Here is a 16,324-nt window from a genome sequence, read left to right as displayed (position 1 = left end):
TTCACTGAAGCCAGAAACTCTTTCTCTTTCTCTTTTTCTAGCATACATATAACAAAGTTCTTGCTCAGTAAATTTTCAAAGGACAAACAATAATAATTGCAAATTCACAGCTAAAATGTAATTAGTAACTGCTTCCTATAATTAAGACTTGTCTACTCAGGAAAATACAGAGTGAATCTATTTCATTTTTTCTAATAACCACTACTGATTTTTCAAGCTCCACCTCCACCATCACATGCTAGTGGGGTAGAGTTAGGAGAAAAGTTTGGGGATACCTTAAAGTTGCCAAAAAACCATTTGACAGTACCTCAGTCCTTCCACTAAATTCAATCTCATTCAGCAATTTGTAGACTGATCCAGAGAGTATAGCCTCAGACTCATTTCAGGTAAACATTCAACCCAATGTAGACATTGTCATATTCCACCCAGCATCCTTAGTTCCTAATGAACGCATGATAGAATCCAATAAATGTTCGTTGTGTTTGATAAATGAATAATGAATTAATAAAACAAGCAGCTGTGGGAGGTCACAGGCGAGAAGTGTGCAGCCTTCCCATTCCTGACCATTTATTCTCATGCTCTTGTGCTTCTTCTTTCTCCCCCATGTCTAATGCACCAGCTGACATGGGGGTACTAGTGGATAGGGGAGCAATCTGCTCCAGGAGAATGTGAAGGGCATGCTTACGAGTTCCAGTGACCTTTCTCCTTTCTCTCTCATTCCCTTTCTACTGATCTGAGGCAGGTAAGCACTAATTGCTTCAGGCAGCATGGATGTGGCCCTGTGCAGGTGACTCCCAAGACATCCAGAGACAACTACAGTCCGACTCCCAGTCCAACTTCTGCAATGCCTACAGTAGTCTCTTAAAAACTTTCAGACTGCTCATCTCCTTATCTCATCATCCCAAACTCATAGCCTATGGAAGCAGGTAAGATTTCCACTGTTCCTTGAGAACCCAAGGTAACAGGCTAAAATTAAAAAACACATTGATTTAACTTCAGAATCTGAATTCTTAACCAGTACTCTCTTCCTGTATCTCAAAGCTGCCACCCCATGTTCTATTGGGCCACCTCTGCCTTTCCATAACTCCTCTGCCTACACCTCTTACTTGCGTTATATTATTACTTATCTTTTAAAACATATTTTGCTGCCTGGAAGGCAAGATTATTAGCCTTTTTTATTAAAAGGATTTTTATAGTTTGTCACTGCCAAGAAACAAACAAGGGTTCACCAAATAGCAAACAGATGTAAGTTTAAGTTTGAAGGCATTTTACCAAGCTCCTGATGGGCTTGTCCTCATCTAGTTAGGGTAAGAAAACTGGCCAGTTCATGGAGGTCCTTCCATCCCTTACCCCAGGAATGATCTTAGCTTCTAGGGGGGTATGTAAGTAGCTCACACTGATCTCTCAGAATTATTCTGGGCCTCCACGGAACAAAGAAATTGCTTTTGCCAAAACCTTATGCTAGTCATATATATTTATATATTTGTTACATGCAGGGCTGTGGCCCTGAGCTTATAGCACTGATGAGATTAAGTAGCCTTGACAATGGTGGTTGGCCACAGTTGATCTGGTTAAGACAAAATTGGTTGAAATGATGATTTTGCATTTCTCTGATTTCTTTTTGGAAATTCTGTATATATATACACATATATATTATATATATATATATATTCTGATGGGTATGGTAGGAACAAGTTCACAGAAATGTTGCTATATTAGGTTGCTTTCTTGGGGTAGAGTAGGAACATGTTGGAAGTCAAGTACTTATCTTAGGTTAGCTGTCTTTTTTTTACTCCCTTGTTATGGTCTCTTTGAAATGTTTTTTTATTGCATTTTTTTTTAATTTTTTTTAATTTTTTTATTTTTTATATAGTTGATTTAAAAAAAAAGAGTTAATTAAAAAAAAACAAGGAAAACAATATGCAGAGACCCCTTGAGGAGCTGGTGGAGTATACAGGGGTATTGGGCTTCCCCACCTTGATAGTTGCTAGTGTGCTCACAGACATAGGGGACTGGTGGTTTGATGGGTTGAGCCCTCTACCACAGGGATTGCCCTTGGGAAGATTGTTGCTGCAAAAGAGAGGCTAGGCCTCCCTATAATTGTGCCTAAGAGCCTCCTCCCAAATGCCTCTTTGTTGCTCAGATGTGGCCCTCTCTCTCCAGCTAAGCCAACTGAGCAGATGAAATCACTGCCCTCCCCTCTAAGTGGGATCAGACACCCAGGGGAGGGAATCTCCCTGGCAACGTGGAATATGACTCCCGGGGAGGAATGTAGACCTGGCATCATGGGATGGAGAACATCTTCTTGACCGAAAGGGGGATGTTAAAGGAAATGAAATAAGCTTCAGTGGCAGAGAGATTCCAAAAGGAGCTGAGAGGTTACTCTGGCGGGCACTCTTACGCACAATATAAACAACCCTTTTTAGATTCTAATGAATTGAGGTAGCTGGCAGTAGATACCTGAAACTATCAAACTACAACCCAGAACCCATGAATCTTGAAGACAATTGTATAAAAATGTAGCTTATGAGGGGTGACAATGTGATTGGGAAATCCATATGGACCACACTCCCCTTTGTCTAGTTTATGGATGGATGAGTAGAAAAATGGGGGAATGAAACAAACAAACAAACAGACAAAGGCACCCAGTGTTCTTTTTTACTTTAACTGCTCTTTTTCACTTTAATTATTATTCTTGTTATTTGTGTGTGTGTGGTAACAAAGGTGTCAGGGATTGATTTTGGTGATGAATGCACAACTATGTAATGGTACTGTGAACAATCAAATGTACGATTTGTTTTGTATGACTGCGTGGTATATGAATATATCTCAATAAAACGAATTAGAAAAAAAAATCCAGGGTGTTGCAGATTTCAAACCTCATTTATTTCATGTGAGTAACCTCAGCTCAGGCATCTCCAGAAGTGGGTTCCCATCTCAAGGAGCTAACTGATGGGCAAATTCTGAGAATCTATTGTAAAAAATAATAGCACACACATAATAAAATGTTATGTGCCAAGCACTGTCCTAAACACTTTCCAACTATATCATTAACCCTTTCAATTCTCACAACAACTTTATGATCCTGGAATCTTTATTATAAAACTCGTTCAGATAAGAGAACTGAGATAGCGAGAGCAAATACCCTGTCCGAGGTCCCACAGGCAGGCAGCGACTGAGCTCCTGACCACTGGACAGCACCGCTGTGTTAGCCAGGCAGGAGGCGCCGGCATCAACAGCAACTGGAGCACCGCCTGGAAGCCACCCCTCAGGTGAGGAGAGCTGAGCAAACCGGCCAGCCCAGCACCACTTACCTCGGGATGTTTCATGAAAGAGAAACACATTTCTATCTTCTTTACACCATGTGACTTAGGGTCTCTTTGTCCGAACAGCTCAGCCTGTCCTTGAACACACCTTGTCTCATGGCCTTTGAATGGAGCATGTTTCAGTCCCTTTGCCTGTGTGGGAGACTGAATTTTATACCCCCTCAAAAGTCATGTTCTTAATGTTAGTCCTCACTCCTGGGGGTGTGAACCAATTTGTAAGTAGGACCCTTTGAAAATGTATTACCAGTTAACATGTGGACTGAACTTGTGAATCCTATTTTGGTACAGCTCAACTGAATCAGGCTAGGGTGTAATCCATATTATTGGAGACTTTACAAAAAGTCAGAGGTCAGAGAAAGACACAGGAAGATGAAACCAAGGACATCATCTTGTGAAGAAGGGCTTAGAAAATTACCTAAGGGCACATGGCTTATAAAACATGGAGCCATACAGATGAGTAATAAAATAAAGACTACATATAGTCTAGACTATTATATATATATATAGGGAGGGTTGAGGGGTATGGGATTTTGGGGGGTGTTCTTTTTATATTTTTCTTTTTTTTTGGAGTAATGAAAATATTCTAAAATTGATTGTGGCAATGAATGCACAACTATATGATGATACCATGAGACATTGATTGTATACTTTGGATGCACTATATGGTGCATGACTATATCTCAATAAAATTGCATTTAAAAAACATGGAGCCATAACTGAAGCCCAGCATTTGTTCAAGAAGGGCTTACCTCTTCTGCCAGAGCTCTAGCTCAGTCCTGACACATGACACTCACTCATCGTATGGTTGTTGGTAAAATAAATTATTCTCAATTAATGTAGGATTTAAATGGAGTTGGTGGTATTATAAATTCCATTTTTTATGATTTAAGAGTCACATTTCAATCTAAATCTGTAAATAGAGGTTTAATTTTAATTGGCTGTCTTTTATAAGCAAGAATGAACAAAGATAAAAAGCTTACTATGTGCTACTATGTGCAAGTGCTAGACTAAGTAGGCATCTGGGTTTCTTTTCCACAAACCCTTTTTGAGCTGGAGGGAGGGGAATACATATGCAAGTAATATCATATTATTTTTAGAGCCATAATCTATGGAACAGATTGTATTTGTGATATTTGTTTGAAATAAGCCTATAGTCAGTTATACTCCAGGGACTAGTCACTGCAACTAACCTGTCAAAAATAACCAGGATGAGGAATTGGAGGTTCCTGATATAATCTGTATATTTATAGGAGGCTTTGCTTCAGAAAGGTAGCTCCAACCCAGGATCTCAAGACCTTTATTTGAACTCTTGGCTGTGGTATAATTGACAGAGAGAATTAAAGGGGATATGAAGACCTGGGACTGAACTTTTTCAATAGCCTCAGCTCAGCTCACATTGCTCACGATATTAGAGGCTGCCGTGATGATATTAAATGATGCCGCACTGACAGAGATTAACAGAGTATGCAATTAGATTTAAATGCTGTAATTGGAACATGCTGTTAAGTGCCTACCATCAGTCCTGGGTCTCCCCTTATGACAAACAAGTCTCTCCTTGGGTTGCTCAGTAAATTTAACACTGTCCTTGCCGGCAACAAATCCTCCACCTCTTATGCAGGGTCTGTGGACAGGCATGACGTGATTAAGAAATTGTTGTGTATTGTGCTGCACATTTCTGATACTTTATACTTTCAAAATGCCTTCAAGTTCTGTTAGATCGCTTGAGTCTCATAACAACCTGAAAGGGAGGGAAGACAGATATTGCAAAGGGGTGTGATTGAGAATCAACAAGATGAAAAGACTTGCCTACTATACTACACTGTGGAAGAATCATCAATCTAAACTAGGTCCAAATTCCATGTGCTTTCTGTCATCCATGTTGCCTTCATAGGTTGTGATCTGAAATTAAATTTTGCCTGCTGAACAATTCTTTCAGGAGATCCTCCCCAGCCCGTAACAGGACAAGCTACTGTATTTTGACAACTTTCACACACATCCCCATCAGCCTCCACCAATAATATTACCTGTATTAATCACTGACATTAGTGCAGAGTGAAGTCAATCAATCACTGTGTGTTTGTCGAATGCCTATTACATGTCAACACACAGAGAAGCACCATATATGGACTATAAAAGAGGATCTTAAAATCTCATTGACTCTTCTTGATGGTGTGTCTCATTTTTCCTAGGCACAAAATATAAAATAAAATAATAGTTAGCATTTACCAAGATAAAATACTTTCTAGAATGAGATGCTCCCTTGTTCTTCTTTTTTCTGTATTTCCTGGCTATTACTATTTCTTCCTTTTTCCATGTTAACTTCAAAAAACTCTTGGTATTTGTATTGGAATTGTATTCAGTTTATAAATTAATGTAGGGAAAATTACATCTTCATTAGGCTGAGTCTTCCTAACCAAGATTCTAGTGTTTGCCTTTCAATTTGTTCCACTCTTCTTTTGTGAAAATCAGGAGAGTGTGTGTGTTTGTGTGTGTTTTATATACACATAAAAATATGTGGGTGTTTATGTGATTGCATTTATACATTTATAATACATGTAATGTATTATATATATTATTTGTATATGCGCAAGACATATGAGATGTTGCATTAATCAGTTGCCTCTCATTACCTCTAGAGAATGATCACATGAATTCCTGGAATAGCTACTTCTCCTCATGATATAGTATTCTTTTATTATGTTTCTGGATTCTGCTATATAATAACAGATAATAGATAATATTTCATTTGGAATTTTTGCGTCTTGATAACAAGAATTTTTTAAGGGTGAAAACATTGGCTAGATGATCTCTAAGAAGATCCCTGAAGTTCCAACATCCATTTAACTAAATCCAAGAAACAGTGTGAGAGTAATTAAGTGCCACACAGTTTGGTACTGACTGTTAATGGAATTAAAGGAATTAAAAGAATTCTTTTCCATTCTCTGTGCTTACTCCAGAGTCCAGCACAAAATAAGTGCACAAATAATGCTTGTTAAATAAATAAATGAACAAATCTTTACTGAACATTAGTGGGCACCATTGCACAGTGCAACGATAACTTAGAGGATCCCGCAGACTTCTGTGATGGACCAGAAATAACAGGGAACTTGGAATCAAGCACACTAGAATCTAATCCCAGCTCTGCTCCCATGGTAGATGAAAACCCCTAGGTCTGACATTTAACTTTCTGAGCCTCAGTTTCCTCATCTGTAAAATGGAGAGAATGTTATTTAGCATGCAGTGTCTTGGTGAGCGTTAAGGGAAATATTCTACGCAATTAACACTTTGCTGGAAATACAGCAGATTTTTTTAATCACTTCCCCTCCCAACTCCTTCTCCCTACTTTATTAAGTACTTATACTTTAGTATAAGGGATAATTAGAAAAAAAAAAAAAAAAAGAACTCACACACATACGACTACAGTAACAACAACAACAAAAATGCAGCCTTGGACAGTGGAAGGAGCATGGAACTTGGAGCCAGACAAAACTGGGTTCTAACCACAGGTCTGCCACTGTCTAAATGTGTGAACATGGGCATGTCATCCAAATCACTGAACCTTAGTTTCCTTGTCTGTCAAATGGTAAGGAATATACATACTATTTCATACAGTCGGTTTGCAGCCTGAGACAATGCAAGTGAAGTACACTGTAAAGCAGTAGTGCTATCCCCATGTCCTTGATCCTTCCCGATAGTTGCACAGCTGACAGCTGATGTATGGATTTACCCACTGCTGCCAAAAATTCTCCTCTGCAGTCAGACCTCATCCTACAGCATGGAGAATTCCAACTGGTTGCTCATGAGAAGTGAAAACAGGAAGCCCTTTCTTTCTCTGTTTTCTTTCCTGACCTCCAGTCATCCTGGTCGTGTGGACCCCTCATTATATAATTTAATCATATGCTGTCATATATAGTTAGTCAACTATTGGTGTGTTATATTCTAATCCCCAAAGCGCCCCAGCTTATGCTGTTCTTTTCCATCTCAAAGCATCTCTCACTGGGAAGCATCTCTCATCTCTCAAAGTCAGCAAGCAATTAAATCCTTTAAATTATATAATCTTGAGGTTGAAAGATTACTGAAAGGCTTGATATGTGAATCCTCTACTAAAGTTGATTAACCTGTTTGAAAAACTCCATTGAAAGATTATTCTTCTCAGGACAGTCGATCCCCTTACCTCTTTTAGTCCTAGTTGTATCACTCTTAAAAACATCTGTTCATTTGCCTTTTCCTCTGGGAAGCTTTCTCTCACCTCTCAACATACCTTTATAGCTCCCTGCACTCTTCCTTTACTGCATTATCACAGTAAATATTCTAATATGTGGTTATTTTAAAAATAAACATCTTTCTCACCTACTAGAATATAAACTACATGGGACCAGAAGCAAATCTATTTTTACTCACCATATTATCACCAGCACCTGACCTGGCACCAGGCCCACCCTTGGCTTTTCATAAATGTTTGCTGGACCAAACAGCTGCTAAGTGGCTTCCCAGCAAGGCTATATTTTACATTCCCTAAGTCACTGGATCCTCACCACAGCTCAATCATGAAGTCACTTTCAATCATTTCTTTGCACTCCAAATATTTTACCTCGACTGGCAGACAGCTTACCACCAAGCATCTCCTATTTTGTTCACTACTTGGGAGGAATCTCTTTCCCTTTTTCTTCCAGACAAGCTGGTTGTCCCATCCCACTCCCACCTACCACCAGGTGCACACTCTAGACACATACATATTCACACATACTGATAGTTCCTCAGCAAACAGCAGACTTTACATATGATGTGTGTTTCGTGTAAACACTTTCTCTACATAAATATAATGTGTAGTAGATAGTGATAAATCCCAGGGTTCTGTGCAAGTTTCAGGCTAGTTTGCCCTCAGATCCAGTCATACCCCTTCTCGGTATCACAGGGAGCTCACCTCCATAGACTGTGACTCCCAGCAAAGGTCCTGAAGAAGATTAGAGAGCAAGAAGAATGGAGAGGCCAGGGTGACCCCCTTCCCTTCTCTATGCAAAGGAGCTGCATCTTTTTTGTGGCTCAAGCTCCCATCTGACAGGTCTGCATGGTTGCACCTTCCGCTGGTGACCTCTGCCCCTGGGTTCCAGGAGTACTCTCCTCTCTTGATCCCTAGAGACTAGAAGGGATAGGGACTTCTTGCTATTGTAGATCTTTGGGTTGTCTCACCATCACTTGCTGGCTTCTTATCTTTCCATCACCTATATAACCAATTCCCTGCATTAAATTCCTTCAAAGTGGTTTTGCTTTTTCCTAGTTGGACTGATATAAATGAAGATGACAATAGAAAGCTAAAGTGCCTATTATCTATCTTGCTATTTCACTTTGTGATTATTTGTGCACCTTTCACTACCATCTGAGGATGCAAGTGCCAAGGGTTACCCATTTTCTACATTACCACACCAATACCCAAAGCACCTATTACATATTAAACTTCTATAAATATTTTTGAATGAATGAATGAATTGAACCTTGGGAGTTGTAATATCTTAAATGTTTAAAGCTTCTATGTATATCATAAAGTTGTTATACATTAATTAGAATCAGTCAGTAAGCACATTCCTCAATAACATACAAATCTGGAAGTAATATAATTAATTCAAAATTACATAAGCAATCAAGGTGTGCTTACTTTTCTATCAATCAAGGCATAATTACTTAGCTGTTAGAAAGCTCAAAGGGGCTTTGTATAGCCTTTAATGGGGCTTACATAGCATATGACAGCTCAGGCATCAGCAGAGCATAGTTGAAAGCACTAGAAAATTAAGGCTGCTTAAACATCAGGCATGAAAGGAAGGTTTATTCCTTTCAGACACTATTATAATTTCCCTAACAGAATTTCTTGAAGAGGTGGCCAGATCTTCTATATGGATGCAATCCCCACCCTCCCCTGTACATACATGCAAAACAAAACAAAAATCCAACCAGGTTAGATATATAAGATAGATAGACTATGATAGATAGATAGATGATGAATAGGTAAATTCGATAGATAGATGACTAGATGATGATAGATGATAGATGATGATGATAGATAGGCAGATGACAGGTATAGATGATTAGATAGATGATAGATTATATGGATCAGTAGACAACAGAAATAGATAAATGATAGAGAGATAGATGATAGAAAGATAAGCAGATAGATATGATAGAGAAAAAGAGAGAGAAATATGATAAGAGTGATAAGAAGGAACAGAGAGATACTAGTGATTTAGCTTGGGTTCTCCTACAAAAGCAGAACTGAGAGAGAAAGACTTGTGTGAAAGTAATTTTTTTTAGTAGGTAATCTTAGGAAGCTGGGTTGAAGTTCAGGAGTAGATAATGGAGCATGGGAATAGTAAGATATATGTTCCTAATTCTACCATCCACTCCTTGTTTAAGTAATTTCAGGCCTCCTTGCCATCATTCATTCACTCATTCAACAAACACTTGTTTTTATTAAGTGCCCAGCTCTGTGTTATCCTTATAGATACAGGAGAACAAATTCCTGCCCTAATGATTGGAACATAGCACCAATATCCTCCTTATGATTCTGGAAGCTCTGTCTTTAAGGCAGTTCAAATGAGCAGTATGCCTCTTATATCAGACCTTACAGGATTATATCAGATCTCACAGGTCACCAGTACTCCCATACCCCATCCACAGCCTCATTTTATAGTTCCCCTTCCAGATTTTCCTGGCATCTCTTGTATTCAGATTTATTCAGCATTACTTTTCTAGGATATTCAGGAATGTCGCTAAAGAGATCTAAATAATTTATCACCATAAATTATACTACTGTTTCCCACAATGATAAATTTTAACAGCACCAAGCAGCAGCAGGAAGTCTCTTCCATTTTCACTTTTCAGTATTGTGTCTAGTGTTAAGGATCTAACCTTTAGACCAAATCTCCAACCAGAAATAATTACTGCAAAGTGGGCAGGGAGAAGGGGTAACATAATGTCAATCACCTCTGATATTGCTAACAGCACTTAAGAATGCTTTGCAGCCCTTAGAAAAGGACACTGGCATAAGACATTAAATCGAGACCGGAAAGACTCTGTGTGTCCTGGCTTAGCCCAACCCATATTTTAGAGTATGTGGGTAGTGTAGCATTGCAGAAATAGCCCGGCTTTGAGGTCACACAGACCCAAGTCCAAACACCTACTCACCCACTAACTCCTTGTGTGACCTTGACCAAGTTACTTCACCTCTCTGGGCTGAGGTCCTTCATCTAAAAAACAGAACTACCACCTAGCTCATAGACTTGCTGTAAGGATGATATGAGCTAACTTATGAAAAGTTCCTCTGTATGGTAACCAGAATGATCCTCTGAAAATGTGAGTCAGATCTTGTTAATCATTGGTTCAAAATTCCTTGAAGGCTTCCTGTTCTAGTTTGCTAATGCTGCCAGAATGCAAAACACCAGAAATGGACTGGCTTTTATAAAGGGGTTTATTTGGTTACACAGTTACAGTCTTAAGGCCATAAAGTGTCCAAGGTAACGCATCAACAATCGGGTACCTTCACTTGAGGATGGCCAATGGTGTCTGGAAAACCTCTGTTAGCTGGGAAGGCATGTGGCTGGTGTCTGCTCCAGAGTTCTGGTTTCAAAATGGCTTTCTCCCAGGACATTCCTCTCTAGGCTGCAGCTTCTGTCCAAAATGTCACTCTCAGTTGCTCTTGGGGCATTTGTCCTCTCTTAGCTTCTCCAGGGCAAAAGTCTGCTTTCAACGGCCATCTTCAAACTGTCTCTCATCTGCAGCTACTCTCTCAGCTTCTATGAATTCTTCAAAGTGTCCCTCTTGGCTATACCTCCTCTTCACAATGTCACTCTCAGTTGCTCTTCAAAATGTCACTCACAGCTGCACTGAGTTTCTTCTGTTTGTCAGTTCATTTATATGATTTAATTTAGACCCACCTTGAATGGGTGGTGTAACACCTCCATGGAAATTATCCAATCAGAGTCATCACCCACAAGTTGGGTAGGGCACATCTCCATGGAAACACTCAAAGAATTACAATCTAATCAACACTGATACGTCTACCCACACAAGAGTACATCAAAGAAAATGGCGTTTGAGGGGACATAATACATTCAAACCAGCACACTTTCCATTTCTCTCAGAGTGAAAACCAAAATCCCTACATTATGCTAATGGCCCACTCACTCTGAAACCCCTAACCTCTCTGGCCTCATCTCCTTCTTTACTCCCCCTTGATTATTCCATTCAGCCATTCAGTTCTCCTTGGATTTCCTGAACATATCAAATATGCTTAGATCCCAAGTCCCTTGAATTTTCTCTTCCTTCTGCCAGGAAAGCTCTTTCTCCTACATGACACATGCTCTCGCTTCCTTTAGATCTACTCAAACATCATCGTTGTGGTGTGGTATTTTCTACCTAGGCCACTTTATAACTAAAACTGTAATCCCACCCCCCAACACCTCCTATCTTTCTTCCCTGCTTTCATTTTTTCTCCTTAGCACTTATCAGCATCTGACACTCTCTCTTTATATCTCTTTATCTCTTTTTACTTCTATACTACCACGAATGGTATGTGGTATTGTTGAATGAATCAATGAGTGAATGAATCAGTGAATGAATAGGACATTAAAAGGTACTCGTTAAGTATTTGCTGAATGAAGCAATGGGCCAGAGTCTAACTCAAATGGCTGGCAGAATGATGCAAGTACAAAATAGAGACACTACCAACTAACTGTGGCTTTTCCCCACAGGGAAGCCTAAGATTTGACTGAGACTTGACCACAAAGTGCTTTTTTAACAACAGGATTATTCTGGGCAAGTATCTTCTTAGCATCCTAAATTTCTCGCAAGTACCCAACTGGCTGGCAGACAGCCCTACTTAATAACCTCTGACCCTTGAGGAGCAGTATCCTTTGCTCAAAGCACTTTCAGATACAAATTTTATTAAAGTTCTATAATCTTTGCAGCAAAATGCTCTTCCACCACTTCTATCCTGTGTGTTAGTAAAGAGACAAGGCTTCCAGCAGAGCAAGTCTCAAAGAGAAATGATGCTGGCAAACTAGAGAAAATGTGCACTAACCAATTTGAAGTAAAGGCAAAAAAATAATATCCGTTACTGTTAACATGACCTCAATTTTAACCCTCAGGCTCATTCGGCCTGGGATACAGCATAGGTTCCACAGACAGAGCACAGTGAGGGAAGAAACGGATGCTTAATAGACATGTACACTGGCTGACTCAGGACTGACAGTCAGTGAGGTCACAGAGCTGATGAGTACATGGTCCTCAAAGCCCAGTGGGAGTTGAACAACTGTTTCTCCAGCAAATAGATGAATGGATGAAATATTTATTCCTTTCCATCATAAATATTTATTAAGTACCCCTGTTGCACCAGGCACTGGGGTGGGTACCAGCTTTATGAAGATGAATGAGACAGGGAGAGCAACTTGGGCTGTACAGTGACTACCAAGCATTTTTTCGCCTTGGGATCTTTCTTCAAAAGAACAAAAGCTCCATATGCTGAGCTGCTCCAAATTGAAACAAGACTGGGAGAGGGGAGGGGAGGGAAGTTGATAGGGGGGAAGGGGAGGGGAGGGGAGGGACTTTCACTCATGTGGGGTGTCTAAGGAATCTCTGTGTCTCCTCAGAGCATGTTTGAAAGCATTGACCTAGATGACCATTCAAGTGCCTTCTACAACAGAGATGATAGGATTCTGTGGGTAACCCACTAACCTCACTATAGGAGAAAAGGGTTCTGAGGGGTAGAAGATGAAAAAGGAAATATTCAATGTTCAGAGTGTCCTCCAGAGAGGAAGCTGCTATAGAGTTTCATGGAAACCAAGTGTCTGAGACAGACAAGGGTACAGGGCAGGAGACTGTAACAGACATTGGTCCATGCATCTTTTTGGAAGGTAAAATTGCCCTTCCTTATAGAGGCTGAAATACTAGATACTTGCCTTCCCAAGCTCATTTTGCATCTAAGGCACAAGACTGAACCAAAATCCAGGGATATAAGTGACACAAGTGGACATGTGTCTTCTTTTCTTTTCTCTTCTCTTCTTGCCTCTTCTCACTTCTCTTCCTTTCTCGGCTAGACTGCAGTGTCTGAGGTTGGAAGGCTAGATCCTGACACAGTTGAGCAGGGCTGGGGACTCAGGCAGTAGTTTCCTCATCAGACCAGTTCCACTGAAAGCTTTACCTCAAGCTTGTTCTGCAGCCTTCCAACAAGTCTGTGAGTCACCAAACACCTTCTAATAAACTCTTTTTCTATATAATCAGCCTGAGCTACTCTCTGTTGCTTACAACTAAGAATGGTGAGAGGTATGAACCATGAAATTGGAAGGAGGTTGAGTGGGACACTGGGAGATAGACATACTTCTACTCCATCAGAAGCTTACCTCAAGTCAAACCAAGAAACTGTCTACAATGGGACAGTAAAAAGAAAAAGCCTGAAGATTTTCCAGTAGTATCATCTGGGAATAGTCTTGATTTCTGTGTCTTTCAATATACAGCCTAAAAAATATTTCCTACACTTGGGCCTTTGTACTTATATTTTGGGAACTGTCAGCCAAAGACAGTGGCTTCTTCCTGTCGAGAACTTTGGGCAATTGAAGAGTCAGATGTTTTGGGAAGCCGTTTTTCATTAGGGAAACTCCTCAATGAAGAATTCAGGTGGCCTTCAGCTTGATAGCCAACTTACTTAAAAAGCACCATAGTTTCTGATATTTCCTGAACACCAATCTATATTGCTTTAACAGAATTTCATTGTGTTATACTTCACATTCCCTCCAACACTATTAATCCAGTCTCAGCTACTTCTGTTGGTCAGAATTGACTTGGCACTTGTACCTTAGAGAGGCTCAGGGAAAGGAAAGTTTTCCTGTAATTGAACAAATGGTGACCAAGAAATAAATCTCTCACTGAGGAATTAGTAGTTAGAAAATGGGGGTTCTTATCATGGACTTGCCAATTTCCATCTTTGTGGCCTTGGTTTGTGTGATGGTTTATTTCACATGTCATCTTTGCTAGGTTATGGTGTCCAGTTGTTTGGTCAAACACTGACCTAGATTTTGCTGTGGATGTATTTTGTAAATGAAACTAGCACCCTCTAAAATCAGTTGGCTTTAAGTAAAGGAGATTACTCTCCTTAATGTGGATGGGCCTCATCCAATAAATTTGAGGTCTAAATGCAAAGAACTGAGGGCTCTGGGAATAAAAAGGAATTCTGCCTCGGGACACCTTCCATTCCGCCATGATTCGCCAGCCTGCCTTACAGAATTCAGACTTGCAAGCCCCTGAAGAAATTTATACTCAAGACTTCATCACTCCTCTCAGAACTTCCAACCTCTGGACTGCCCTACAGAAATCACACCTGCCAGTCCCCACAATTGTATGAGCCAATTCCTTATAATAAAAAATAGATAGATAGATAGATAGATAGATAGATATCCTATTGGTTCTGCTTCTCTGGAGAACCATGACTAATCCAGATCTTGGTGTCAGAAGTGGTTTTACAGGAACAGAATCTTAAGTCTGATTTTCTGAATTGGCTCTGGGTTTGGGAAACAGTTTCTTTAATCTGATTAGATTTGAAGGCACTAATAATTTCATTTACAGTGATAACAAGGGAACAAATTCTCCATGGCATGTTGTGGCAATAGAGCTATGCAAAATATCACCATTGGATGATCCTAATCAGATCCTTTTAAGAGGCTAGGTTCTGGATGACTGTGCATGTGATATAATAGAATATTTGTGTCAAACTAACAAGTATAGTGAGATTGGTTTATTATTTCTAAATGCAAAGGAGAAAGTGGAGGAAGAAAAGAATGCGCTCAGGTCTTCAAATTCTCAATTCCAGTGCTACATAAATGATGTGAAAGTTTCTATGTGTGCCTTGAAAGAAGCCCTTATCTTCTGTAGATACAGAATTGAGATTTCTGTAAACCAAACTCAGAGTCTCATCATGCAAGTACTGGAATTACAACTCAAGTTGGATTCCCCAACTTTGAAGGGTGACTGCTGTTAAAGTGAGGGCATTGATTGGGAAGGAATGGAATCCTGAATATTGGAATGGGGGCATATGGAAAGATCATAAGGCCGGGGACATTGAACCCCCAAATACCCCTGAGTCTTCTTTACTAGTAGAAGGAGTCCTTTCATCCTGACTGAGGAGACTGGAATCCCCTGAAGTAGTTAACTAGCATGACACTGCTAATTTTCGTCAGGACGCACACCCACCACCCCAATCTGTTTCCAGATCTACAACTAGACTGAAGTCCCAGCCAGCCCCACATGGTAAGGTGCAATGTGTGATGCATGAAGAGATGCACCACACACCAAAAGAATGCATGATTTTTCCAATTTATGTAGACAGAAAACTGGGAGCTATGTGTAGGAATGGTTATTAAGGGTGTGGGGTAATGGTGGAGGGAATACAAAGTTGGATCGGGCTGAATCTATTGATACGAGCCCACTAAGCAGAGATTCTGGATTCAATGGTATAACTCAAGGTGTTAGAATGGTCTCTAACTGTTTGGTTGGTTGGCTGAAACACGGACTTACACTAAATGAAATTGAGATACCAGAACTGCCTTGTTATAATACAGAAGAAGGTATCCAAAGGCTTAGGGAAATTGGAATGTTAGAATGGATTAATCATGTGAGAACTGCTTATCCACCCCATAGGACACACCTTTCACCACAGCTGTGAGCTCACTGAAGAGCTCTGTAGCTGCTCTTCTCTGTAGGTCAGATAGTATGGTGGAAAATTCTGCCACTGAACTGAGATCTTGAAATGTGATGAGGAGAATTGGATCCTGATATGGCAGGAGCCAGGTGAGGTGGCAGCACTTCATCACCAAAGATAAAGTAGGCATAGATACAGTAATGGAAAAACAGAGTCAAAGCAGTAATCAGAATAGTCTGAGTCTCAGAGAACTATGGGATTGACTAGTTGAGCATGGAAGCAAAATAGATGGCCAGTCTATGAAATTCTTACTTGACCT

At 40.0% G+C, this 16,324-nt stretch overlaps 1 long non-coding RNA gene across 1 annotated transcript in view; it reads right to left on the bottom strand.

The window, feature by feature from the left end:
• Positions 1-16,324, bottom strand: part of LOC119527237 — a 134,227-nt gene that overhangs the window by 28,494 nt on the left and 89,409 nt on the right. Inside the window, exons 3-4 of the long non-coding RNA XR_005215349.1 lie at positions 5,351-5,511; positions 4,841-5,064 (exon numbers count right to left, since the gene is read on the bottom strand). This is a non-coding gene — a long non-coding RNA (uncharacterized LOC119527237). The remainder of the gene's footprint in view (positions 1-4,840; positions 5,065-5,350; positions 5,512-16,324) is intronic.

Source organism: Choloepus didactylus, chromosome 2 (genome assembly GCF_015220235.1).
Source record: "Choloepus didactylus isolate mChoDid1 chromosome 2, mChoDid1.pri, whole genome shotgun sequence".
In the NCBI taxonomy this organism is placed as follows: Eukaryota; Metazoa; Chordata; class Mammalia; order Pilosa; family Megalonychidae; genus Choloepus; species Choloepus didactylus.
Note: the sequence above shows the minus strand (reverse complement) of the source record. Positions and strands in the feature narration are given on the sequence as shown.